Here is a 27180-nt window from a genome sequence, read left to right on the forward strand (position 1 = left end):
TTTATAGGTAACTTTTAGACAGTTCAGTTAGGTCCACCTAAGCAAAAGCGGTTAGGCCATTGCATCTCAGATACTCCTCAAGGTAGTAAGAATGTGACAATTTGCATGCGACCGTAGTGACAAAAAGCAGGTGGTACAAAAACTACAGACTTGTCTTCTTACCCACCAGAGCCTCCCCACACACTGATTGATAAGTAGGGCTGTGAACTACAGGTAACTGAGTCAACATAACTTTCAACAATTATCTGTATAGATAGTATAATTAAAGTCCATTGATGCTGATGGGGAGAGAGAGAGAGAGAGAGAGAGAGAGAGAGAGAGAGAGAGAGAGAGAGAGAGAGAGAGAACCTAGAACAGTGCCTTCATTACACCAAGGGTTAAGAGCTATGATTATGGATGATGACTCAGCATGGAGACCAAAAAGGAACAGTTCAGACAATTAGAAGAAAGATCAAGAGAGAATATTATCATGAAAGCCCAGAGAAGAGACAGAGATATTCTGGCAATAAGGGCTTCTCACATCTTTATTTTGAGATAATATAGAATTATTTGATAAATGTAAGCCAAAAAACAAAGCAAAACAAAACAACAACAAAAATAGCTGAGCAACGGAGTACTGAAACATAGCTAAGTAAAAAGTTTGGCAATCATAATCTCCAGCAATGGTACAGTGCCAAGAGCAAGAGCAGTTAATAGTTCCATTGTACTCTGAACATTGACCAAATCACACCTGAATTGTGTTTAGTTCTCATCTCACATTAAAAACAGACATTAACAAAATGAAGCAATTAGACTCCTAAGCATTTTTTAATGTGAATTGCTAATAAGATGGTTTCCCTAAGCCTGTTAAGAGGAAGGTGACGGCAGTGGTGTTGGTATTAAAAACATATCACATAAAGAACAACTGAACGAATTCAATGTTTAGTCTGGTGATTAGTAGATTTAGGTAGGAGTTACCTTCAAGCACTTGCATGACTCTCAGGTGAAAGGGTGGGTAGGTTTATCCTGCTGGCCAGAGAGGGCAGAAGTAGTAACTATGGTTCAAAATTGTACAGATGCAGATTTTTAGCTATACCTAAGGACTAACTGGTAAAGTGAGTGAAGCAAAATTCCTTCATTCAGATTCATTAACATGAATGTGACTCCATCCATGAACTGTAAAACCTATCCCTTTTAAAGGACCCTGTGATGGCTGATGATATCTGCCTTCATTGCTTTTCTCCAAATGAGTTTTATTACATGAATTAACCCTGCATCTGAGGTAGCAGATAAGAACCTTTTGTGTGAACTCATAGCTTCTTTTCATTTGCAATCATTCTGACACCTCATTGTTTTGACTTTTGTGAATAGTCCTTGCAGGTAAACTGTTCTGTGAAATGACTCATAGTGAAAATGACTTTGGATCCTTTTTTCCAGTTGTAAAGATTGACAAATAACATTTCAGCAATGTAAAACATTAATCCTGGGCCTTTATTGTTAAGCTTTTTGCATTGAAAAGGGTAAATCTGATGACTGATGGCAGCAAACAATGGGAGCTTGAACACTGTTATTTCAAATATCTGATCCTTTTTACTCTAAAATTCCTATTGCATATTGAGTGCTTATAAGATATTATATCATAATGCATGGTTCTTTTAATAATTGCAACTCTTAGTACAGTCTATCTGTTAAAACATATGTTGTTTTTGCCTGTTATTGAATGAGATTAAAAAAAAACTCTTGCAAAGTTCAGTAAGCAAAAATGTTAAATTATGTAATATATATATATATATATATATGAAATACAAATGTTGAACAAGCAAGCCAAATTATAACAGTATATGAATTGTTAGGGGCATAATAAAATAATTACTTTTATTGCCTTATACAATAAATATTAAAACTTTTTATATCTTAAAAAACTTTCTATATGTAATACAGCCTCTTTTTTGCCGAAATCACTTCTACATGTTTTGACATTGAATTTGTAAGCTTTTTAAATATATTTTAAAATTCATCATATAAACAAACTTTTATATTAACAAAAAAACATTCATTTTTTTTTTTCAAATCTAGCCACGATACAGCCCATTTAGGTTTACAATGAGGTTTCAATTAGGTGAATTTTTAAGCATTTGAAGTAAATTTTTCTCTATTATTTATCTCTATTTCTTAACCTTTGATGATATGTGGCATGGTATTAGGTTATGTCACAGTATTGCATCTCCAGATTGAAATTTTAAAATTCTTGAACAATTTTATTTCTTAGTGGATCAATATATGTGTTAGAGTTTATTATTCCCTCAATGGGACCGAGCTTTCCAGGCCTACTGGAAATAAAAATCCGTATGACATTTCTTTTTCAGTGACTAATTTATAGTCAGATCGAGAAGTTCAGATCTTATAAGCTCATCAGGACTTTCTTTAATAACATTTTCTCTAATACCAAGCAGGTATAGTCTTAAATAAAATGTATGGTTTCAGAATGATCTTTTTGATGATCTCATGATTAAAGGAGAAAAAAGACCATATGGAAAAAGGAATAACTTATTTGGGGGTTGAGCATCTTTCTCTACTGAGTGAATTCTTTTATTGGTTCAGGGAGTCATTGGTTCCTCATTGGTGTAGTGGGATTTTCCTGTTGAATATTTAAGGATATTGACATGGAGAATAAAATCTCCAACCTGGTCAATTTCTTGAGCTCCACAAAAATTAGGGATAAGGGAAGAAAATGAGAATTCCAATAGAGATGAGAAATAGCTACCTACTCCAGAGGCAAGTAACTCTCTGGATCAACTTTCAGGGCAGGTGACGACTTCCTTCTCATTGGTATGGGAGGGCTTTTTTATCAACAAGGATATGGGAGGTTGTAGGACAAATAAAAGAGAAAAAACAATAACAACAACCTGATAAGTCACTAGAATAATCACTGATAAAGGCATAACAAAGAAGTTGGTGAAATTCTTAAAGAGATGGGTTAGGTGGACTAGCTTTATAATACTCCACCATGATCCTTATACCCTATGACCAGATCATGCTAGAAGCAATTAATCCTGTCTTCTGGAAGAAATCCCATCTGAGTGGCATGGAGCTTTAGCCGTGGGCATCTTCCACTATGCAAAAGCAAATCATCTGGCAAAATTTGAACAGGAAATCAAGGCAGCTGCAGCTGTTATCCCTACTAATGTCTATTTAATTAATGGCTAGATGAGATAATTTCCACTTCATAGGCAAGGGGTTTTATTGCTCCTGAAATATGGGGTTAAAGAAAAACTTGCAAACTAAACTAAGGAGATGCTCATTAATCTGTTGTGCAACATTTATATTGAGGCAATAAAGTATGTTTTGTTTCCCAGGTTTAAGACATCTCTAATGCCAAGACCTTAATTGGCAGTCTGGAGCTACCCAAACCCTGTATCAAGACTTAAAGCAACTCTGTGATGAATTCCCCTAGAAAAAAAGTAAAGGTTTTCCTAGGTTTGAACTTCAGGACTGTGAGGGGAATGGGGGCTATATCTGAGATATGGAAGCCTGGAAAAGTGAGAGTAAGGTGGGGGTGGGCTTGAAATGAGCAACCAGATAACCATCAAGCAAAGGGATCCCCAATTAATTCATAAAGACCTCTTGATTTCCATCTTGGCTTTTGGGAGGAGGGCAAATCATGAAAAGAAAGGCTGGGGGTTAAAAGAAGACCCTATTAGAATCACAGTTGTGGTGGTTAATCACAATGATTGTATCATGGGAATGAACATCATGAACTTTTGGGAGTTAACTTTTTTGGGTGAATGAGACAAATTCTATGTCTATTAATATGAGAAGGGACTTATGAAAACCCTTGGAGTTGCTCAAGTCATTTGGTATAGTTAACACCAAACAATATAAAAAGGAGTATATAATAGAAATTCTACTGCTCATGTCCAAAGAGTCATTAATACTCCAGCTGAAATCCTTAACAGTACCTGAGAAGGGTAAGAACTATTCCCTCTCTAATAATGGAAGCAAATGAAAACAAATTACTTCGTTATGCCAATGCTACTTAAAAGAATTTTGTGTTTCTGGATCATAGGGCATATGGTACCTCTTTAAGTGCAATGCTTTATAAAGAACTAACCGAAGACCTCATGCCTATTTTTATAGCCATTCTTTGCCAGTGTAATGGACCAGCCAGGGCAGTGATATCCTGAATTGTAGACAATATTGATATAATCAATATCATGCACATTGATTCAAGCAAAAGCCCAAGCAGTTAACACAGGCAGTGTTGAATGCCTTGTAAAGTGTGTAGCATTGCAGGAACTAGTAGAGCGCATAGTGACATAGGACATGTAGAGTGAGCAGCATTATAAATCAAAGTAGCCTCAGTAGCAGTGAAAGTCCCAGCAGGGTGCATAGTATTATGGTCAAAAGCATAGGCCATCCCATTTTACCCTTTTGTATACTATATTTGTTTTCATTTTATTATTTTTTTCTTTTAGGCAGTTGGGGTTAAGTGACTTGCCCAGGGTCACACAGCTAGTAAGTGTCAAGTGTTTGGTCTGAGGTCAGATTTGAACTCAGGTCCTCCTGACGTCAGGGCCTGTGCTCTATCCACTGCGCCACCTAGCTGCCCCCCTTTTGTTTACTATAATTTGAAACTCATAAGGTCCTTCCATCTTACTGCTACTATGGTACCTAGTGATCAACCCATAAATTCCCAAGAATGAAGGAGTACAGTAATTCAGACTAATACAGAAATACACTACTGATATCCTCAAATATACTCTTACCCTCATCAAAATAATAATGATAATAATAGCTTACTTTCACATAGTACTTACTATATTCTAGGCACCTTGCTAAATGCTTTACAATTATTATATAATTTGATGCCCACAATGATCCAAGGAGTTGGGTGTTATTAATATCACTGTTTTACAACAGAGGAAATTGAGGTTAAGTAATTTGCCCAGGGCCACATAGTTAGTAAAGAGTCTGAGGCCACATTTGAACTCAGTTCTTCTTGACTCCAGGCCCATCACTCTATCCACTGCATTAAGTAGCTGCCCTTACAGAAAGTAGGTTTATTGTGAGTAAGAATCATTCAATTTTTTGTACTTGTGTCCTTAGCACCTAGCACAGTATTTTTCAGTGAATAGTAGAAAGTGCTTAATAAATGCTTGTTGATTGATTAAATGACAGCTTCATTATCATGGCCCTAACTAATGGGATTGTGTGTCCCACATTCTAGATATTGTATTTGCAAAAAATTGGCAATATCCTAGGAAGAATATGTAAAAGAAAAGGAATCCATTGGAGGTTTTATGTATATAGACAAAGTTAACAAAGGGTCTCTTTAGATTTCAGCTGTAGTAATAATGATTCTTTGAACCTGGGCAAAAGATCTTGTCATATGAACTCACTTTTTTTTTTTCATAATAACTGCCTAAAGATCTCTGTGACTCTGTAGGTTGCTTACTCAGAGGTTAAAGAGATCAAAGGGGACTGCCATGATTGGCTTCATCAAAACCCTTATGTATGTTGAGACAGTGATGCCAGAAGGTTCTTGTGGCCATTTCTACATAATGATGTATAAAATACATTAAACTCAAAGGGGAATCCAAGAGAGACAAAGAGAAGGCAGAGGGGGATTTAAGGAGGGTAGAGTGAAGATGGGGACAGTCACAAAGAAACATCTCTTGAACACCTATTCCATAATTTAAAAACCAGCTTTCATCTTAAATTTTTCCTTTCTTATTCTTTCTACTTTCTGGATCTCACTGGTACCAGGCTCCTTGCCAATGATATTGCTTCTCTGACCTCTCTTTCCAGTACTAATGGCATGTTCATTCATACCCACTACTGAGCATGTTGCTCTTTCTTCCAATCTCCATACTCTTCCTCTACTGCTTTCAATGAGTAACATATCCTTTTTTGAGGTACATTCAATCCAATTGAATCACTCAATTAAGAATCTAGTAGCTGTCACCTATTGACTCCCTGGAATTTCTGCTTCCATCCTTGGTGACTGTGAGGATTGGTTTAAAGTCTTTCTTTCCACCTCATTTCTTGAACTTTTATTTGTAATTAGTTTCTTTCTTTGCTTTTTTCTTTCAGAGGGAATCAAGTTAAGTGACTTACCCAGGGTCATACAACTAGTAAGTGTCTGAGGCTGGATTTGAACTCAGGTCCTCTTGATTGTATAGCTGGTTCCTCTATCTGCTGAGTCACCTTGCTGCCTCTCTGCTTGTAATCTCAATCTGCACATTTGTATTCCCTCAAGTATTTTAATTAGTTCTTCTGCCTACTTAATTTTCATTACCATAGACAAGAGACAGAGCACTGGAACTGGAGGCAGGAAAATCTGAGTTCAAATCCCGTCTAAGACATTTGCTAGAGAACTGACCATGAGTGAACAATAACTTCTGTCTCAAGTTCTTTATCTGTAAATGGGACTAATAATAACACCTACTTCCCCAGGGTTGTTTCAGGTGCCAAATGAGGTAATACATTTTAAAAAAATTATTAACACAGTGCCTAGCACATAGTAGGCACTATATAAGTGCTTATTTCCCTTCTTTGCCTTCTTTTCTCTACTGTATCTCAGCTACACTCAGAGGTGATTATATCCTTGATCATCAGTTACAAGTGTTCTATTTCCATGCTCTTGAATTCTAAAATTTCTCTATCTGATCAAAATATTCTATCATTTGAACTTTTTCACTGATTTAGGACTGATTGGCCCTTAACACTTTTATTCATTCACAGTAAGATATCTAATCCCTCCATCCCTCAGTTCTTTTCCAGGCTATCATTCTTGTAGTGCCTGTGAGCTTCTTCCTTATATATCTCCACACCTGGAGGAATCAAGACAACTCTATATTATACTCTAGATTTAGTCTCTTACCCTACTTATCCTATTATTGATTTTGCCTTGCCAAATCCTGATCTTGGATTATTAATCTCATTATCTACTATGCTCAAAGACCTGGAAAAATTATAAAACTGTACTGTGTCCACTGCTAATATTTATTACCTATCTCAACTCGATCCTCAATACATTGAAATCTTTTTTATACCTTTTTAGTTAATTCATTCTTCCACTCACCACAGTGTCTATCCCAATTTTTTTCCTTCTCAACCTCCCCACCCCCAACATCTATCTACTTTTCTCACCTGAGGAGCTAGGTTCATGCTTCATTGCAAAAAAAAGAAAAAAAAAGAACCTGTTTGACAAGTTATTTTTTTCTTTCCTCATAGTCATCTTTCATCGCTTAGATATCATCTACCTCTATCTCCTTCAATCCTGTCTCATATGAAGAGGTGGATTTAATAATTGACAAGGTAAACCCTTCTATGTTCATCCTTGATCCCACTTCTCATCTTATCCAGCAAATTGTCTCCTCTCTCATAAACAAATTGAAGAGGTAGGGAAAGAGATACCTTTTAAAAGAAGACTTCTTAACTCAATAAATAATAGAAAGATTTATGCCATAATGTACAAATTTTACTACATAAAATGTTGAAAGTTTCTCTATTGATAAAATCAACGTAGTTAAAATTAGAAAGAAAACAGTTAATTGGGAAAGCATATACTGCCTTCTATAGTAGGACCAGTGGAGAATATAAGTGAATATATGGGCTGTGGGGGGAAAAGACATACATGAGACAATGACAACAAAAAACAAGCAATTTAATGGCATCCTGGAGTGACAGAATACAGACAAGAATAAAGACCAGAAATCCTTGTCTTCTCTTCTTGGGAAGGAACAATTCCAGAATTTTAATGATTTTGTTCATGTAGTGAGTAATCTCAAATCTTTGCAGTTCACATCAGATCTCCTGATATAAAGCAGTGACAATGAGCAATAGCAGAAGCAGGATCATCAGGGATACAATAGAGATAATAATAACTTTGCTACAGTCACTAATGCTCATCAATAGGCCCAGGTCATTTAGCTAAGAGATCACTACCATCTATCATGAATCCTGTCCTATTGCCAATGTTGATTCCACAAATCACCTTGCTCTTACCATCCGCTCAGTATTCTCTGGACCAAGGGATAACAAATATTTAACCATTTTGTGGAGTCTTCTAAGAGTATCCCCCATCTCTTCTTCCACAAGACTGCATTGCTTCATTTTTCCCCTTCACAAAGTTAGCAGCCTCAAAACAATGCCATCCCTTATTCCTCTAAACTCTTTCTGGAAGAGAGATGCTCAATGAACATTCAGCACTGTAATGTAAGCAATGTGTAGGGGTACTAGCATCTCAAATTTTAGTAAGTATAGAGCTATACTAGGCCTGAGTTTGCTGATGTCCCTGCCTATGTCCAAGCCTGAGTTTGCTGATGTTCATTCCTATGTCTACTCTACTGAGACCTGTCACTGTCCACCCTGCAACTCTTGGGATTTATACTGCTGTCTGCTAATTCTGGGGGCTGCTGCCAGTTGCCACTGGGCTCCATATCACTTCTCATTCTGCAGCACACTGTCACTGCAATCTCCTTCTCCCCACTCTAGTGGAACAAAGTGATTTCAAATGATATAACCCTCTTTCCATGCTAGGGTCAAACAATATTTGCTTGTGTCCCCTGAGTGATGACTTCCCCCTTCCCATTTCTGAGACCTGAATATAGGCCCAGAAGCTATCCTTACTCCTTGGTGCTGGGTTTTTAACACTGCCACCACAATGATGTCCACTGGGAACTGAGCAGTGCTCTACCTCAGTGATAGGACCAGGAGTTTCCTGATGCAGCTTCCCTGACTTCTATGAGATGACTTCCTCTTCACCTTCCCCTCCCCCAGGCAGGAGCTTCCCTGATGCAGCTTCTTGGTCTGGGGTATAAAAGGTCCCAGAAAGAGGTATTCGGCATATCTTAGACTTGTTGGGTGCTTGAGACTGTGCCAAAAGTATTCTCAGATGGAGAAAAAGGAAACTGCATTAATGAGTTAAGGGCCACTAAATCCTTGCTGTATATCTTTGCTTAGGTCAAAATGAACCTCTTCCTTTGTTAAATATTCAATGATTTGCAAGTGACTCATTTTGTCCCAACATTGAACATGAATTGAGAGGGGGTTATGTTTAGAGCCTAGACTACAACAACTCCCAGCCTCCTCCAGAATCTGCCTTCCCTATGACTGATTGAATATTGTTTTGGACACTGAAATTACTGGGGCCTGAGAATTTTATCTCTGTTCTGGGTGGAGGACTTATGTAGGATCCCTCTACAAAGACCCCTTGCCACACCTCATAATATGTCTCAGAAAGAGGGTTACAATTCACAGAAGTGAAGGCAGAAGCTTTCTTTCCATATAAACTATTTATATTAATGCAATACTTCTTCTGTCAGTCAATCAATTAAGGTGCATTTGGCATAGTTGTTGATATACCCATTTCCAAAAGTCTCTTGTCTCCTGGGAAAATCAACGTGTCTTTCAAGTACCTCCTCCAGGTTTTTGAGACAAAGATTCTCAACAAAGTCCATATAACTGAGTTTCTGATGGCCACCCAAATGCCACGTTATAAATCCCAAATTTCTTCAGCACAGTTCATAGGCTCCCAAATTCTAGGTTTCAGGAGGACAAATATTTACCATGTTTAGTCAGTCTGGAGCCTCAAATAAATACATACACATATACATATATGCATGTGTATATACACTTACCCCTACCCCCACACACCTCCAGAACCACACTCATACCCCCACACACCCCCACATACTCCTCAATCTCTATATATACAAATTCAAGAAACAGGGGGCAGCAAACTATGGCCCACATGCCAAATCTGACCTGCCACTTTTTTTTAATGGTTTGGGGGATGAGGAATTATGTTTACATAAAACATTATATCTGTATCTATATCTATTTAAAAAAAATTCTTAAACCATATAAACTAGGCAGCTATTTTCTAGACTTTTCTTCCTTGACTTTGCTTTTTCCATTCTACTTCTATGTGACTAGTCTAAGGGACTCTTATCTGTCTGGTTACTCTGGACAAAAATTTCAACTAGCAAAATAGTGACTAAACCCAGGTTGTATCAATTATATCAGGAAAATGTGGCATGTAAAAATGGATCAACCATAAACTTTGATTCCTTCAGGTGTGCCTGCCCTTTCCTCAATAGGAAATATGTGTCTCTGAGGCTCTGAACAAGCACTGAAATGTTCAGTTTAAGGTAGAAATTACTATCTCCCAATTATCTTGGAATGATGACAAGTAGGAACGATTCAACCATAGTAAAGGGGCCCAGGGCAGAAAGATAATTTAAAAAAAAAGATGTCATCTTTTCCTACATGAACTACATCATACTTTGAAACCTAAGTGAATCTATTCTTAACTTTCACATTTCAATGATGTATTATTTTCCCAATGGTGTAGGCATAATGAGCTCATATATGTGTGTAAGTAGGTTTTGTTGTTGTTATTTGTTATTGTTGTTGTTTTTCCTGTTTTTCTCCTTTTTGCAATAAACTACTTTTTCCCGCTCTAGGAATACTCACTATGATTTAACAAGAAAAACAAAACTCTATACCATGCTATAGCACCAGGTAGATTCCATGTTACCAAAATACACTGCCCTTTAAATGTAATCTAAGTGTATATTTCAGTGTTGGGCACATTGCAGTTATCTTTCTTCAATATTTCACTTTGGGACCCCTGAAAACTCTTCGTAACATAAAATTTATATTTTTGACAGTGTTATTTCAAAATTCTTGTCATTTCTAAGGAAGATGTAAGGTTTTTATTCCCAGTAATACATTTGTCTCAGGTGAACCTTGTCTTTGCTTGTGTCTTACATTCCCTATATTAATGCCTAACTTTCTACAAAACTGAGATATGCATAAACATATCCTAAGTAATAGATGCAATGAGTCAGAACCTTTTGCTTCAACTGATGTTTTGGCAACCTACTTTCTTTGATGCAGCTTACTCAGGAATTTCACTGATCTTGACAGAAATCCTATAATGGTCTTATATTTTATGTATCATCTCTTCTTAGTTTTTTTTTTTTGATGTTTTTTAATGGTGTGCTGGATCATCCTGAGTCTTATTCTGTGAATCTAAGAGAGATTCTGTAATGTTTTAAAAGACCTTAAAAAATTACTATTACGTTAATTTAGTTTTAACTAAGAGTTCGTCCTCTGATATATGGAAGATACCAAAAGCAATTCAAAGGAACTTTTATTCTTGCCAATATAGAGGGTCAATATAAGCAAAGAACTGGAAAGTACCATGGTATATTCAAGGATTCTTAGAAGAAAAAGGAACCTTCATAATCAGCCCAACACCATTACTTTTCATTGTGGAAAGTGATGCTTAGAAAGAGGAAATATACTATCCAAAGTAACACAGCAAGTTCATGGGAAAATTAGGATTTAAACTCAGATTTTCTGAGGCTGTTCTTTGTACTACACAGTTGTATTTAATTGGGTGTCTTGGTTTTCAGTGATGAGTGCAGAACAGAATACAGCAAATAAAAAAAAGCAATCAAAGGATTAGTATGAATGAGTGGCTAGATGAAGAGTAAAGGTGGTTGTAGGCTCAAATCCCAAATAATTAAATATGTGATCAAGAAAATCATTCAATTGCTCTTGGCACCACACTTAGCATAGTGCTTAACACACAGTAGGCACTGAATAAATGGTAGTTGACTAATTGACTGACTGAACCTGGCCAACGACCATCAATTCTGAGACAGCCATGTTTCAAAATATGGTCTCTACCTCATGAATTTGAGAGTACAAGAGTTCTGGAGGTGGATGTCCTGATTGTTGGGGTAGGAAAAGAGAGAAAAAAATTAGGGTGGGTGAGATAAATTCTGTAAAGAAGTGTTTTTGAAACATAAAACAAGAGTGGAGTACCTTTTCTAAAGGTGCTAGTTCTCACTCTAGGGGAGACTCTAGAAATGAGACATAGCTAAGCTTTCTATCTATGATCTATATTTAGTGATATAAGTCAGTCTATCTATCTCTCTCTCTCTCTCTCTATCTATCTATCTATCTATTTATCTATCTATCCATCTATCTATCTATCTAGTATTTCCCTTGTTTTACTCCAGGTCAGGATATGAGAAAATTAACCCATTCCCAGACCTGTTACACAACAGATTCATACTCAAGAAGAATACTCAGAATTTTTTTTTTAAGTCTAGAGTGAGTCAGAGGTCCTTTTGGAATGCCTCACACTTGGTCATGGATCACATGTTTAGAGAAAAAGAGGAGTTTAACATGACAATTCAAGATTGAGTCATCTCCACCAGTTATTACAAATGAATCCTTAGAGAGTCTGGACTTGCTTATCAATACAGATTATGTAAAAAATATAGATACTGTGTGATAAATGCACAAAATATATAAAATGTATTATTTATTGAATATTCAGCATGACATGGTATTGTGGCAAGTGAAGTTTGCTATCTTTCATAAACAAATAAATAACAAATTCTTTATATTCTGAATATTGAACTCAAAACATCTTTGAGATTACAAACTAATGAATTGTAGTACAACTAGAAATTATCAGAAATAAAATTGACAATAAATTTCTTTCACGAAATAATAACAGGAATGCTTGAAAGTCCTCAATATTGATTGGATATCCATTTTCCCACATAGAATTATACTTAATTTTCTTAGGTAGGCTATTATTGGTTATAATTCTAGCTCCTTTGCCTTCCAGAATATCTTATTCCAAGTTCTCTGTTATCTTAGGGTTGTAGCTGCTAAATCTTTTGTGATTGTGGCTCCATAGTATTTGAATTCTTTTATTATTATTATTATTATTAGTTATTATTATTGTTATTATTGGTAGCTGCTTGGGAGCTCTGAATTTCAAATATTCATAGGAATTTTCATTTTAAGATTTCTTTCAGGAGGTTATTGGTGGATTCTTTCAATTTTTCTTTGTCCTCTGTTCTAAAATGGTCTGGCATTTTTCCTTTACACTTTCTTGAAATATGACATCAAGGCTCTTTTTATTTTTTACCTTGGCTTTCAGATAATTCAATGATTCTTACATTATGTTTTCTCTATTTTCCAGGTCAGTTCTTTTTTTATCAGATATTTCATTTTCTTCTATTTTCTTTAGTTTTTATTTTTTTATATATCTCACAGAAAAACAGCTTCTACTTGACCAATTATAATTTTAATGAGTTATTTTCTCTAGTAAGATTTTGTACCTCTTTTACTATTTGGCCAATTCTAATTGTTAAAGACTTGTTTCCTTCAGTATTTGTTTTTGCTTCTTTTACCAAACTCTTAATTCTCCTTTCATATTTTTTTGCACATTCTCATTTCTTTTCCCAATTTTCTGTCTACTACATTTAAATGATTTTAGAATATTTTTTTTCCTTTTTATCTTTTTTTTTCTTTTTCTCTTCTAGGCATTCTTGTTGGGTTGTGTCCAAACTGTTGTGTTTTTTTTTAAGTCATTATATTCTTCTGAGTTTATGTCTTATGTTTCTCTGTCAGAAGCTTTTATGGTCTAGTTCTTTTATTTGTTTGCTAATTTTTCAAACCTATTTTTTTTTGTTATGGACTTTATGTTAAAGTTGAGCTCTGCTCAATTCTTGGCATGCCTAAACTTTTATGTCTCTCTGCTGCTTTCACAGCTCACTCTGGGAGCCTATTTTTTTAGTGATTCCATGGTGGTGTGATATGGGGAAAAGTTCTGGTGACTGCTCTCCTGGTTTGTGCTCTAGTCCTTACCCAGATGGGACTTCTGCTACTTTGTGACTGTAACTACATCTATCCACCCTGGAACTGCAAACTGGAATTGAGTACTGGGTGATAGAGCTACCAAAAGTCCCTGATCCTAGACCCAATGATAATACAGGGGATCCTAAGAATCTCTTTCTAACCAGATGTTCAATCCCTTTATCACTCTTGGGTGCTTCTGCCACTTCACAATCAATCACTGGTACCCCAACTTATAGGCAAAGTAACTTATTTGCCACACTCCTGATCAGCCCTCATGGCCTGCAGACCTCTATTTCAATCTTTCTAAACCATCCTTGGAAGGAGAAAATGACTTACTGTGACTTTTTGTTGCCTTTTCTACACAGAATTAATTTTTGATGTGCTTTTTAAGTCATTGCAGGCATGATGGAAGAACTAGGCAAAACTTCTGGCTTCACTTTTTCACCTTTATTTAATCCTCTACTTTAAAGAAATTCGAAAGATATTATTTTATCCATCTATATATAACTAAACATAAAAGGATAATGGCAGGATAGTGATTTGTCCAAAGACCATTTCTAGTTGTACTCAATAAATATGAGAAGAAAATGATGACAATGACCAGGGTGATGATGATGAGGATGATGATGATGATGATCAATATAATGATAATATTTCTATCTCAACTCTATGAAAAATAAGAAAAGATAAAAATATGACAGTAATAATCATAATAATAACAACATAAAACTCATTAGAATGAGATACAAATGAAGTTTTTGGGATACAGGATGATATGGTGGGGGAAAATGAATTTGAAGCCAATAGGCTTGATTTCAAATCCAGGCTCTTCCACTTATTAACTGTGTAACTTTGGGCAGGTTACTTCACCTCTCTGGGTCTCAGTTTCTTCATCTGTAAAATGAGAGATTGTACTTGATGACTTCTAAGCACCCTTCTAGCTTAAAATCTATAATCCTGTTATAATAATAATGACAGTGATTACAATAAGAGTACCTGATAATATTTTGACACTTTAAACCCTTGCAGTAGGTTGTACAAAGATTAATATGAATCAGTGTGTAGTAGAAGTAGAAAAAGAGAAGTCTTTAGGTACTAAAAGTGTTAATTTTAAACTTCAGCCCTCCTCAATACAGATTCATTCCTTACCATTTTCTTTCTGATGATTTCTCTACTTGAATTTTATGACAACTATTCTTTTACTCTGGAAAATACCATTTTATCACACACATACTCACACTCACACACACACACACACCCACATATATTTAATCTATTCCAGCTTTCTCTGTTCTCTAAATGTACTCTAATTCTCACTTTCCTTTGCACAAAATTGAGAAAAACCTGTATTAGTAAAACAAGTGACCTCTTTAGAAGTCCTAGTGTGAATATTACACGACTAAAGAAATAAATCACATTGAGGGGTAAGTGCATTAACATGCACACAATGTACTGATACCTAATCCAATTGTTTCTAGGGATTTCTTTCCTCAGTTCTCATATTCTGATGGAAAACTAATCTTGAAGCAAAAAAAAAAGTCCTTTTTTTTTTTTTTTGCTATATCTTCAGCAATTAACCACTAGCATTTTATTGAATAATTTGGTCATCATCATCAATTAATTAGCATATATTTAACAACTACCTACCATATGTGCCAGACACTGTGCTAGCTGCCAGAGATTGAGAGAGAGAGAGAGAGAGAGAGAGAGAGAGAGAAAGAGAGAGAGAGAGAGAATGAGAACCTGTAAAAAAACATACCTCCAGAGAGCTTTCATTCTATTTGGGGAGACAACATGTACATATATATAAGTATAAACAATGCCCACCTATCCTATATTTTATTAAGCATGGGGAGAAGTAGGGTTCAGTGGATAACACACTTTAAAGAGGGGAAAATATTTAGTTTCCCCACATACAGAAGAAATTTAGATCTAGTTTCTACCAGGTGCCACATGTAATATGGAAGCAAAAGGGATCCTCTAATAATGGGATTTTTCCCATTTCCTATTTTTCCCCAATTGCATACCAAGAAAATTTTTTGCATTCATTTTTACAAGATTTTGCATTCCAATTTTTTCTCCCTCCCTTCCTTCCTCTCTTCTGAAAATGGTAGGCAGTTTGATACAGTTTATACATGTGCTATCATGCAAAACATGTTTTTGTATTCATCACAACTATGGAAGAATAAACAGATGAAAAGGAAAAACATCATGAGAAAGAATAATGTAAGTGAAAAAAATATGCTTCAATCTGAATTCATAGTCCATCAGTTCTTTATCTGGGTATGGATAGCATTTTCCTTTGTGAATCTTTTGTACTTGTCTTGGATCATCATATTGCTGAGAATAGCTGAGTCATTCATAGTTGATCATCAAACAGTGTTGCTTATAATGTGAACAATGTTCTCCTGGTTCTGCTCATTTCACTCAGCATCAGCTCATATAAGTCTTTCCAAGTTTGTTTGTTTGTTTGTTTTTTCTGCTCTGCCTGTTCATAATTTCTTATTGCACAATAGTATTCCATTACATTCATATACCACAGCTTGTTCACCCATTCCCCAATTGATGGGCATCCCCGCAATTTCCAGTTCTTTGCCACCACAAAAATATTTTTGCACATGTAGGTTCTTTTCCCCTTTTTTATGATCTTTTTTGGAATATATACCTAGTAGTGGCATTGCTGGATTAAAGGGTATGCACAAATTGATTGCCCTTTGGGCATAGTTCCAAATTGCTCTTCAGAATGCTTGGATCAATTCCACCAATAGTGGATTAGTGTCTCAATTATCCCACATCCTCTGAAGCATTTTTTATTTTCCTTTTTTGCCATATTAGCCAATCTGATAGATGTGAAGCGATATCTCAGAGTTGTTTTAATTTTCATTTCTCTAATCAGAAGTGATTTTAGAACCCTTCTTCCCATACCTATAGATATCTTTGATTTCTTCATCTGAAAACTGCCTGTTTATATCCTTTGACCATTTCTCAGTTGTGGAATGGCTTGTATTCTCATAAATTTGACTCAGTTCTCTATATGTTTGAGAAATGAAGCCATTATTAGAGACATTTGCTGTAAAGCTTGCTTCCCAGCTTTCTGCCTTCCTTCTAATCTTGGTTGCACTGATTTTGTTAGTACAAGAGCTTTTTTTAATTTATTTATTTTAATTATTTTATTTTTTATTTTTCAAAAAATTATATATTCTACATTTTTAGTGCTCTTTATCTCTTGTTTCATCATGAATTCTTCCCCTCCCCATAGATGTTAACAGGTAGACTATTCCTTGTTTTTGTAATTTGATTGCTTCACTGTCTATGGTACCTGTAAGCAAGAATCAGTTTCTTTCCTTATTTTTTTAATTAGGTCTATTTTGCTTTTACTTTGTCTTAAATCAGGACTGCTACTCTACTTTTTTTTTTTTACTTCAGCTGAACCATAATAAATTTTGCTCTAGCCCCTTACCCCCTTACCTTTACTCTATGTATATCTCTCTGCTTCAAGTGTGTTTCTTGCAGAATTCTGGTTTTTATTCCACTCTGCTATCTACTTTTGTTTTATGAGAGAGTTCATCTCATTCATATTTATAGTTATGATTACCACTTGTGTATTTCCCTCCATCATATTCTTCCTCCTGTTTGTCCTCTTTCTCCTTTCACCCTTTCCCTCCTCACCAGTATTTTGCTTCTACCAGCTCCCCTGATCTTCTCTCCCTTCTATTAGTCCCCACTTCCCACTTTACTTATTCTCCTCTCTTCCATCTTCCCTGTTGAGTAAGATAGATTTCTATATTCAATGGATTGTGATTATTATTCCTTCTTTACTGATGAGAGTAGAGTGATGTCCATCACCCACCCTCACATCTTCCTCTCCACTCTAATTGGTCTTTCTTGCCTTTTCTTATGAGACACTTTTCCCCATTCTATCTCTCCCTTCCTTGTGCAACCATTGTACTTCTTTTTCTCCTCCCCCATTTTTTATGTCATTCCTTCAAATACACTTAATACCCATACCCTCTGTCTATGTACATTTCTTCTATCTGTATTGCTACTGATACATTTTTTAAGAATTACAAGTATAATCTTTCCATGTAGGAAGATGGTTGAACTCTACTGAATCCCTTATGTTTTCTTTTCCTTTTTTACCTGCTTATGCTTCCTTTGGGTCATGACAGTGGAGGTCAATTTCTTGATTTAGTTCTGCTCTTCTCCTTATGAAAGCCTGAAACTCTTCTATTTCATTGAATTACCATTTTTCCCCTTGATGTATTATGTTTAGTTTTGCCAGATGAGTGATTCTTGATTGTAATCCTAGCTTCTTTGCCTTCCAGAATGTCATGTTCCATGACCTCCAATCCTTTAATGTTGCAGCTTCCAATTCCTGTGTGACCCTGGTTGTGACTCCCAAATATTAGAATTATTTCTTTCTGACCCCTTGTAGTATTTTTTCTTTTATCTGAGAGTTCTGAAATTTGGTTATAATGCTCCTTAGTGTTTTTATTTTGGGATCTTTTTCTTGAGGTAATGGATGAATTCTTTCAATGCCTATTTTACCATCTGGTTCCAGGACATCTGGGCAGTTTTCCTTGACAGTTTCCTGAAAGACGCTGTCTAACTCCTCTTTTTGATTATGACTTTTGAGGAGTTCAATGATTCTGACATTGTCTCTCCTGGATCTATTTTCTAGGTCATTCATCTTTCCCATGAGATATTTTATATTTTCTTCCATTTTTTCATTCTTTTGAATTTGATTGATTCTCAATGCTTTTTAGAGTCATTAGCCTCCACTTGCCCAATTATGGTTTTTAAGGTGTTGTTTTCCTTAATTAGATTTTCTATCTTCTTTTTCATTTGATCAGTTGCACTCTTTAAGGAGTTTCCCTGCCCCCCCCCCATGGATTTTTGCATCTCTTTTTCCATTTGGCGAATTCTACTTTTTAAGCAATTTTCTGATCTGTTGACTCTTATTGCATAATTTTCTTTCATCACTCTCATTTCTTTTCCTAACTTTTATTCTACCTCTCTTCTATGACTTTTAAGCTCCTTTTTGAGCTCTTCCATGATTTCTTTCTGGGCTTGAGACCACTTCCCATTTTTCTTTGAGATTATCTTCATAGGGTTTTTGACATTGGTGTCTTCTTCTGAGTTTGCGTCTCATCTTCCCTGTCACATAACAGCTTTTTATGATCAGATTCTTTTTTGTTGTTTTTTGCTTGTTTTTTTGCCTTTTTCCTTTCTTTTAAATTTGATCTCTGCTCACAGGGTGAAAAGGACATTGTCTGAGGCTCTTTTGCCAGTTGCTACAGGCCTTGGCTATTTACCTAGTTCTGTGCTGATGTTTCCCTGACACCCACAGTGATCCTTGTGTCTGGTGCTGCACTGAGGGGATGGGGTGGATGTTGGCTGGAGCTACTGGAGGCTGTAGGGACCTGGCAGCCTACTTGTTGTTGAGTTGAGGTCCTAGTGGTGGTGTCTGACATTTGCTGAGGTTGGTAGGCTGTTCTGCATTTCCTCAGGGCTGCACTGAAGTAATTGATGTTCAGGGCTCTAGAGCCTAACTACTTGCTTGGAGCTATGCTGAAGCATTGTTGGGCTGAGGGCTGCCTGTCTACTAAGGTCTCCCTGGAGGGTTGGTGTCTACCTGTTTGTCAGGGGCTGTGCTGAAGTACCTAGAGGTCCAGCGGCTAGAGGATGCCTGCCTGCCCAGGGCTGTGCTGCAGATGCCTGCCTTCCTGGGACTATATTGAACTAAGTGGTGGTTCTTGGAGCTGGAGTCTGCCAGCTCCCTTGGCTATGCTAAAGTACTTGGGAGAGTCCTGCTATTGGCCTTTGTCTGCTCCACCACACTGGGGCTCGAGATCTTTCATTGGTTTGCTAAGGTGGGGCTTGCTTCAGGCTTACTGGAATGCTTCCCATCCTGGACTGAGCTCCCCTTTCACCCAAGTGAGACAGACCTTTCTGGTGGCTCCTCTAAGTTTCCTGGGCTAAAAGATTGTTTCACCCCATCTTTTTCCTGGTTCTGCTCTTGCAGGATCTGTTTTGGGGCTCTATTTTATGGTTGTTTGGGGGTGAATATGGGAGGGTTACAGTGATTTACTGCTTACTCCTCTATCTTGGATGCTGGAATGCCTTAAGATTTTTGTTCCCATCTCTGAGTTCTTAACATGTTCAATGATGTGCACTTGAAACAGTCTGTTATTTAGTCTGTTATTCTCCTCATGGATGGTCAAACTTCCTGATGTGTCAGTGTCTAGCACACAGTTAAGTGCCATATAAATGTTGTGGTTGTTGTTGTCCTTGTTGTTGCTCTCAAAGTCTTTGCTTTCATCAGATGTATCCCGGCAGTGTATTTATCAATATGCTTAGAAATGTTAGAGGTGGGCCTGACTCAGATTGATAACCTAGAGGTTTAGATTTGGTATGGGAATGAAATAAGATACTTACAAGTAATCCAAGAGTCAACAAAAGGAAGTTCACTTAGCATATTCAACAAAAGTGCTGTAACTCTTCACTTGAGTACACCTGACCCCACTGACCTCCATATGGAAATGTTTGATCAATAAGGCAAGATGTGGTTATTCACATAGTCAAGTCTGAAGACCTCTAAGTCCATGCGGGTGGAACTTTTTATACCTGTAGATAACCAGTAAGCCACTTCAGTTGGCCACAGGGCACCAGGAAGCTACATCAAGAGAGGCTCAGTTTGAGTCATCTTATCGGGTCAACAATCAGCTAAGTGGTGCAGAGGAAAAAAATTACTGAGCCTGGAGATAGGTAGATATGAGTTCAAATCCTGTTTCAGACATTTGTTAATCAGTAAATAAGCATTTATTTAGTACTACTGTGTGTGTGATCCTGAAAAAAGCCATTTAACTTCTTTCCACCTCAGTTTCCTTATCTGCAAATAGGGTTAACAATTGTTGCTAACTCCCAGGATTATTGTGAGGACAAAATGAGATAATATTTATGAAGTGTTTTAAAAATCATAAATACAATATAAATGTGAAATATTAATGAAAATGAGAATAACAATAATAATTCCTGGAGGCAACTCTATTGCCTTTCAAAGGAAAAAAAATAATAGTCTAATCCATAAAACAAAAAGAAAGAACTCTACAATCCTGGAAGATAGTGGTCTTATCATATTTCTTATATTTAATTTTAGGAACTATGGTTGTTTTTGTTTTTGTTGTTGTTGTTGTTGTTCCTGCATGGGTATTTTTTTAATAAAATGGTGATATCATTGGTGATCATTAATATATCAATCATTCTTTATGCTCTCATTTTGAGATAAAAGTCAGTGTAAACAAAGCTCAAAGTGTATTACTGCTTATAGTCTTCAAACATGCAGTGTAAATTTATAGTACTTTTCACTCAACACATCAGGTATATGTATAAAACTTTTTAGTAGTATCTGTTTCCATCTTGGGCCAGTAAAATATATTTTTGCTCACTCCAGTATTCTCTCGACCTATATATTGAAGTCATCATTGAGTTCTTTCATGATCATGGAGTGACAAATGCTGGGTAGCATCATTAGCTTCTTGACACAATGTATGAGATGAGTCACAGTATGGCGTGGCACTCTACTGCAATACATTAACTTCTGTCATTGTTTCTATAACAAATTGCCTTCAGATGAGTAGAGTAAAATATGAAGTAATTTTTTTTCTCTGCCCTGGCCAGACAGAAAACAAGGTGAGGATGTTACTTGGTAATGCCATTTATTGCACTAGAGAAAATACTAAACAATAAATCAGAGAAGATGTTCTCCTACGCTCAAGGAATCAAATATCAGAGAAGATTCCTTGATAATTGATTTAATTTGTATAATACAATATGTAATAAAAGAAAATGAATTTTGATATGATTATTTTAATTATTGAATTCATTTTTTCCTCAGTGTTGGATTTTTCTTTATGTACCCTCCAAGAACTGAAAAAAAAATTAGAGTCACATTATTTGCACATGTATTCAAAATGAGTTTTATCATTATCTTTTTTTCCAGGTTTTGCATTTCTTGAAGTTTTAATGTCTGATTTATTGTTCTATTTTATTTTGCAGCCAGTAGAGATCTGAAAGGCTTAAATGATAACTTTAAAATCAGAAAATGAGCAGGCCTGAGATAAAAATCTAGTACAAATTGGCTAAAGCCCACGCACCACTTATGTAAGTGTATATTTAAATGAAACAGACAGTCCTAAGATTAGAAAACACTGAGAAGCTTAGCTTTGTGACATGGCTCCTTTTTTATTTTAAATGACTCCCTTAATAGAGGTAAAGTGGAGAAAAATAAGCTGCAAGAATTGCAGTTTATAAGATAACGGTTTCAACCTTAAAAATTTAGCAACAAAGGATCCCTAACCCAATAACAGACAATATATCATTAGAGCCCTGTAGGCTTTGATGTGGAAAGAATACCAGTGGTGGAGGAGGATAAGAAAGTAATGAAACTGTAACATATATGAAGGAAGAGTCAAACTTGGGCTCTGGGTAGAACTCTGTTCATATTCTGCCTACAATAACTATTAACAGTGTAAAGACAGGCAAGTCACTTAACTACCCTAACCTAGAGTTTTTTCATCAGCATCTTGCAGTGCCTACCCCAAAAGATAGTTACAGGGATTACATAAAGCATCAAGAACTCTTGATAGACATAAAAGCAGGAAAATGGGTGAATTTGGCCAAAAAAATATCTTTTTGGATATGTTGAGTTTGAGGTATTTAGGGAGACCAATTCATTCTAATCGAATACAGTCCAAACTGATTCAATTCAATAAGCATGTGTTAAGTACCTTCTTTGAGCTAAATGAGGGTTGGGGGTATGGACTTAGGAGTCATCTACATGAAGATGTTAATTGAATTTATGGGAGTTGATGAGCTGTTCATCCAAAGGGAGATAAAAGAGAAGACCCAGGGTAGTATCCTGGGTACATCCATGAATAGGAGTCAGAATATGAAAGATAATTCAGGAAAGGAGATTTAGAAGAAGTGGTCAGTTAAATAAAAGGAGTATCAAAAGAGTACATTTTTTTTAATCTTGTGTGTTTTAATCATTTCTTTTGCAGAAGAGTAAATAAATAAATGCCTTTGTACATGATGTTTACTATATTGTATGGATGAATGTAACCAAAGGCAAGTGAGAAGGAAGGTGTTCATCCCTATCTTTATACTCCAACTTCCTTTGGTTGGGTATCATGCTTTGAGAGTTTAGTGGGGCCTTGTTTAGGTGACCTAGATGTTTGAAATAAGGTATGAGAAGAGTTGAAGAATTAGGGGCAAAGAGTGGCAGATAAAAAGATTGATAGAAATGTTAAATAATTTTTAAATAAAATAGTTTTAAATGTTTAAAATACATTTTAAAAGTTTTAAATAAATAAAAGGTAAGTAAAAGCAATATTTAGAGTGTATGATTATTGTTCTAATCTGGTATCTCTCTCTGACAAGAATAGAGAGTTTATCATTGTGGCTGCTTCTCTGGCTCATCTTCAGGCATCAATGTATCTCTTAGAGAGAAATGTATGGATTCCAGAGATTCACAACTCCATGAGGCCCACAATTAGACAAATCCACAGGGATATATATATATAACCTTCATAAGCAACATAAAAATGGTACAAAAATGAAAAGGGCAAGTGTCATTACCTAATGTTTGGAAACCACTGCACTACATCACATTTGACTTTTCATGGTGCATTGTCTCTGGGCAGCCTGAGAGCAAGCCTAAAATGCATGGGGAGGTAATAGATACTGACTTGGTTGGAAAGAAGCTACAGAAAAACTGAGTGTACAACAGACAAACTTTGACTATTTCAAAATTATTTCTTAGGGCCAACATTAGATTAAGATTAATTTTCCTCTCTTTTCAGAAACAATAGCCACTTTACCTCTTTTGCTCTTGGAAGGTAATTTTGGCAGATTTGGGGAAAGGATGAAAAGGAAACTGCATTTTATCTTACCTCATTGGATTAAACTTAAAACCTAATAAAATGATTCTGGTTATACAAGATTATTTGCTTTGACTGAAATGATATTTTTGCTGTCTCATCAAAGTATTTCTTAAGACTGACATTATGGATTTTGAGCTAAAAGGGATCTCAGAGATCATTTAGCGCAACCTCATCATTTTACAGTTAAAGGAATAGCCTAGACAATAGAAAGCCCTTGACTTAGAGTTAGGATGATCTGAGATGAAAGTCAACCTCAGACAGTTACTAGCTCTGTGATTTAGGGTAGTTACTTTGTCACTTAACCTCTTTCAGAATCAGTTTCCTTATCTATAAAATGGGGATAATAAGCACCAACCTCACAGGGCTTTCGTGTGGATAAAATTAGATAGATTGATATAGATGTATAGCATGTATATAAGTAAAGTTCACAAAAATACATAGATATATATGTACATAATGTTGTGAATTTTAAGGTAATTTGAGCATGTATGTCACTTTAAGGTTTGCAAAGTACTTTATATATGTGCATATATACACACATATATGTGTGTATGTGTACGTATGTATGTATTTATGAATGTGTGTATATACACACACATTTATGTTAGCTGTCATGTAGTATAGGGAAATAGCTTACTTTATAGAACTGAATTGATGTGCTCTCTGAACTTGCACTTATTCTGATTAATAACTTAACAGTTTCTAAAAGCTCCCAAATGTGTTCAAAGTAGAAAAAAAAAGGTGAAATTCTATGATGGATGAGACCTACTGAATGTTAACATGCATGAAGTGCCCATTATGCGTTCAGCTCTGGGTGTACAGAAATGTATGCATAAAGCACCAACACTGTTTTCTATGAATTTAGAGTTTAGTGGGGAGGATAGGCTCATATATCAAAAGGTATAATAAAAGAGAAGATGATAGAAAAAGATAGATTTAGGAAAAGAGTAATGAAAGGGCCTTGTGAGATCACCTTGTTTATTTGGGTGTAGAATATCAACAAGGATGTAAGTTTAGATATAATACCATCCCCATCATGGTACACATGGTACACATATAAGTGTGGATACAGTCAACCCATACTCTATATGCACTCTAACCCCAACTTTAAATAAATGGAATTTATGGCAGCAAATGAACATGAGTGTCTTCACCTAAATTGCTTCAAAATATGCAGAATCCAAAAAAGTGGGGCTACTCAATTAACATATAGGCTGTCAATAAATGCTTTAATTTGTCCCTAATGTGATTTTGTTTCATTTTCCTTTGTTTTGATTGGTCTTTTAGTTGATTTGATCACATATATACTGTGAGATGACAAAAGGATACTTTTGAACTCATTTGGGTGTTGGGTGGTACATAGCCTCAGTGAAATAACTTCTGGAAAATATTTTTTCATATAAGTCATACAGAATAGATGAGCTGTCACATTTGTTTTAAGCCACAAAGAATATTTTAGATTATTTAAAAATCATTGGGAGTGATCTGCCCCCATCAGACCTATATCTGTACCAAAGCAAAATATCAAGAGAGATTTCGAGCACTTGGAAGCTTCCATTTGAGATTATTATTTATGAACTTGGTGCTCCTTTAAAGTGAGAACAAAGCAATTAAGCACAATTTTGAGCCTTTTAGGAGACAAAGAATACAGCCTGCTGCTTACTGTAATTTCAAAAGTGGATTCTTTCGTTCAAATTTACAGTTCCATTATGTGGAATTTTTCCTATCACTCAAAAGAATGTTAGGAAAGAGAATACATTTCTGTAGTTGAAAGGGAGAAATATGAGGTATTTTTTACTCTCAGACACCTTGATACATTAAGTTACATATTAGAAATAATTGTGAGAGCAATTTCTTCAAAATGCGGTACACAAAAGCCTCCACTGAAGTACTACCTCATCACAGACAGAACATGACCCTGGGGTCTTAAAGGCTATGCTGATAGAGAATGAGCTTTGGAGACATCTTAAAACTGAAAAAAGGCTTTTCTTGAACTAGTCTAGCTCATCACAAATACATTATCCTTTAGAGGTTTCTCCATAAAAACACATGAACTAGTTAAAAATCCAAAAGGACTGATCAATAATAGACTGGAACTAAATGGACTTCCAAAAACTGATCTGATCAAGTCTTATGCTTTCAAGCAGGTTATCTAAACCATCAAGATATGAATTTATTTTCTCCTTAAATAACTCCAGTCTTTCAGCAAGATTACTAACATAATGTTCCTTTGTAAATTTAGCTCCCCATCACCCCCAACTCTCTAATACCCTAAGATCCCTAATTTGCAACTGAGGAAAGAGAGGATCAGACATATTGTATAATTTACCCATCCTTACATAATTACTAAGGATGTGAGGAAGGATTTGAACTCAATTCATCCTGATTCTTAGTTTAGTACTCTTCTATTTTTCAAGGGAAGGAGGAAATCTGATCATGTCATATAGGGGACATATTGAGTTATCAACCTTAAAAACCTACCTCACATGGGTTTATATCTGGGAATGTTTTTTTCCTAAATATTTTATTAATGATCAAATAATCATATTTTATTTCATTATAAATGCAAATTGTTTGACCATGTTGATGATTAATAACATTGACATTGATTTACTTATTTTATTATGTGTTTATATGTATATATGTATAATATATAGCTATTTTACTTTTTAATGTCTGTTTGATGAAGATTTGATCATTATTACATTGCTAAATCAATTTTAAAGTTATAACTACTTAAGAAATATAGACTGGTATGCTTATTAATTATGGTGATTTGATGAATACAGAAAACATATGGAGGGTTTTTTAATATTAATAGTTGGTCCTAACTTTAAAGTAAGACTATAACAAGATTATTAAAAAATGTTCCTTTAAAAAAAAGTGTTGCTTTGAGTAAAGCTGATTTTTTTTTTTATACAGAAATTCAACAACTTTTCTTAGGATCAACTTTTATTGACATTTGTGCAAGGGCTATGAGATTGTTACTATGTCAGTCAAGGTGGGGGGGGGCTAGACCCAGAAACAGTACTTTTTTTTTTTTTGCCTAGAAGCTGGACTATAGAGTCCCCTAGGACAAAAATATAAACTATAGATTTCAGTGAAATAACTAGTGAGTGTATATTGACAACCAATTTAAGTAGAGATATAAGAAATTAGTCAATTATTTCATTAAGAAGCATTTATTAATTGCCTAAGTACCTACCATGTGCCAGGCTTTGGTTCATAGCCATTTGAAGTAGCCTCTAGGGACATACATTAAAAAATCCTTTTTCTCAGAGGAGATAAAATATAAACATATACAAAATATTGTATATTGTAATTACATAGGAATACAATCCTAGAAATTAGAGTGGGAGGCAAAGTTTTGTGAAGATGGTTCCAAGGCCTTGTCTTAAGAGAGTTACTCTACGAAGCAGAAGTGAGAGGGAAATGAATTCTAGCATGACAAATAGCTAGTGCAAAAGCATAGAAATAAGAGAAATATCATGTGTAAAGAAAAGAGAAAAAGCCAGTTTGGATAGATAGATAGATAGATAGATAGATAGATAGATAGATAGATAGATAGATAGATAGA

The sequence above is a fragment of the Vombatus ursinus genome, unplaced genomic scaffold, assembly GCF_900497805.2.
Source record: "Vombatus ursinus unplaced genomic scaffold, bare-nosed wombat genome assembly UNPS02014807.1, whole genome shotgun sequence".
In the NCBI taxonomy this organism is placed as follows: domain Eukaryota; kingdom Metazoa; phylum Chordata; class Mammalia; order Diprotodontia; family Vombatidae; genus Vombatus; species Vombatus ursinus.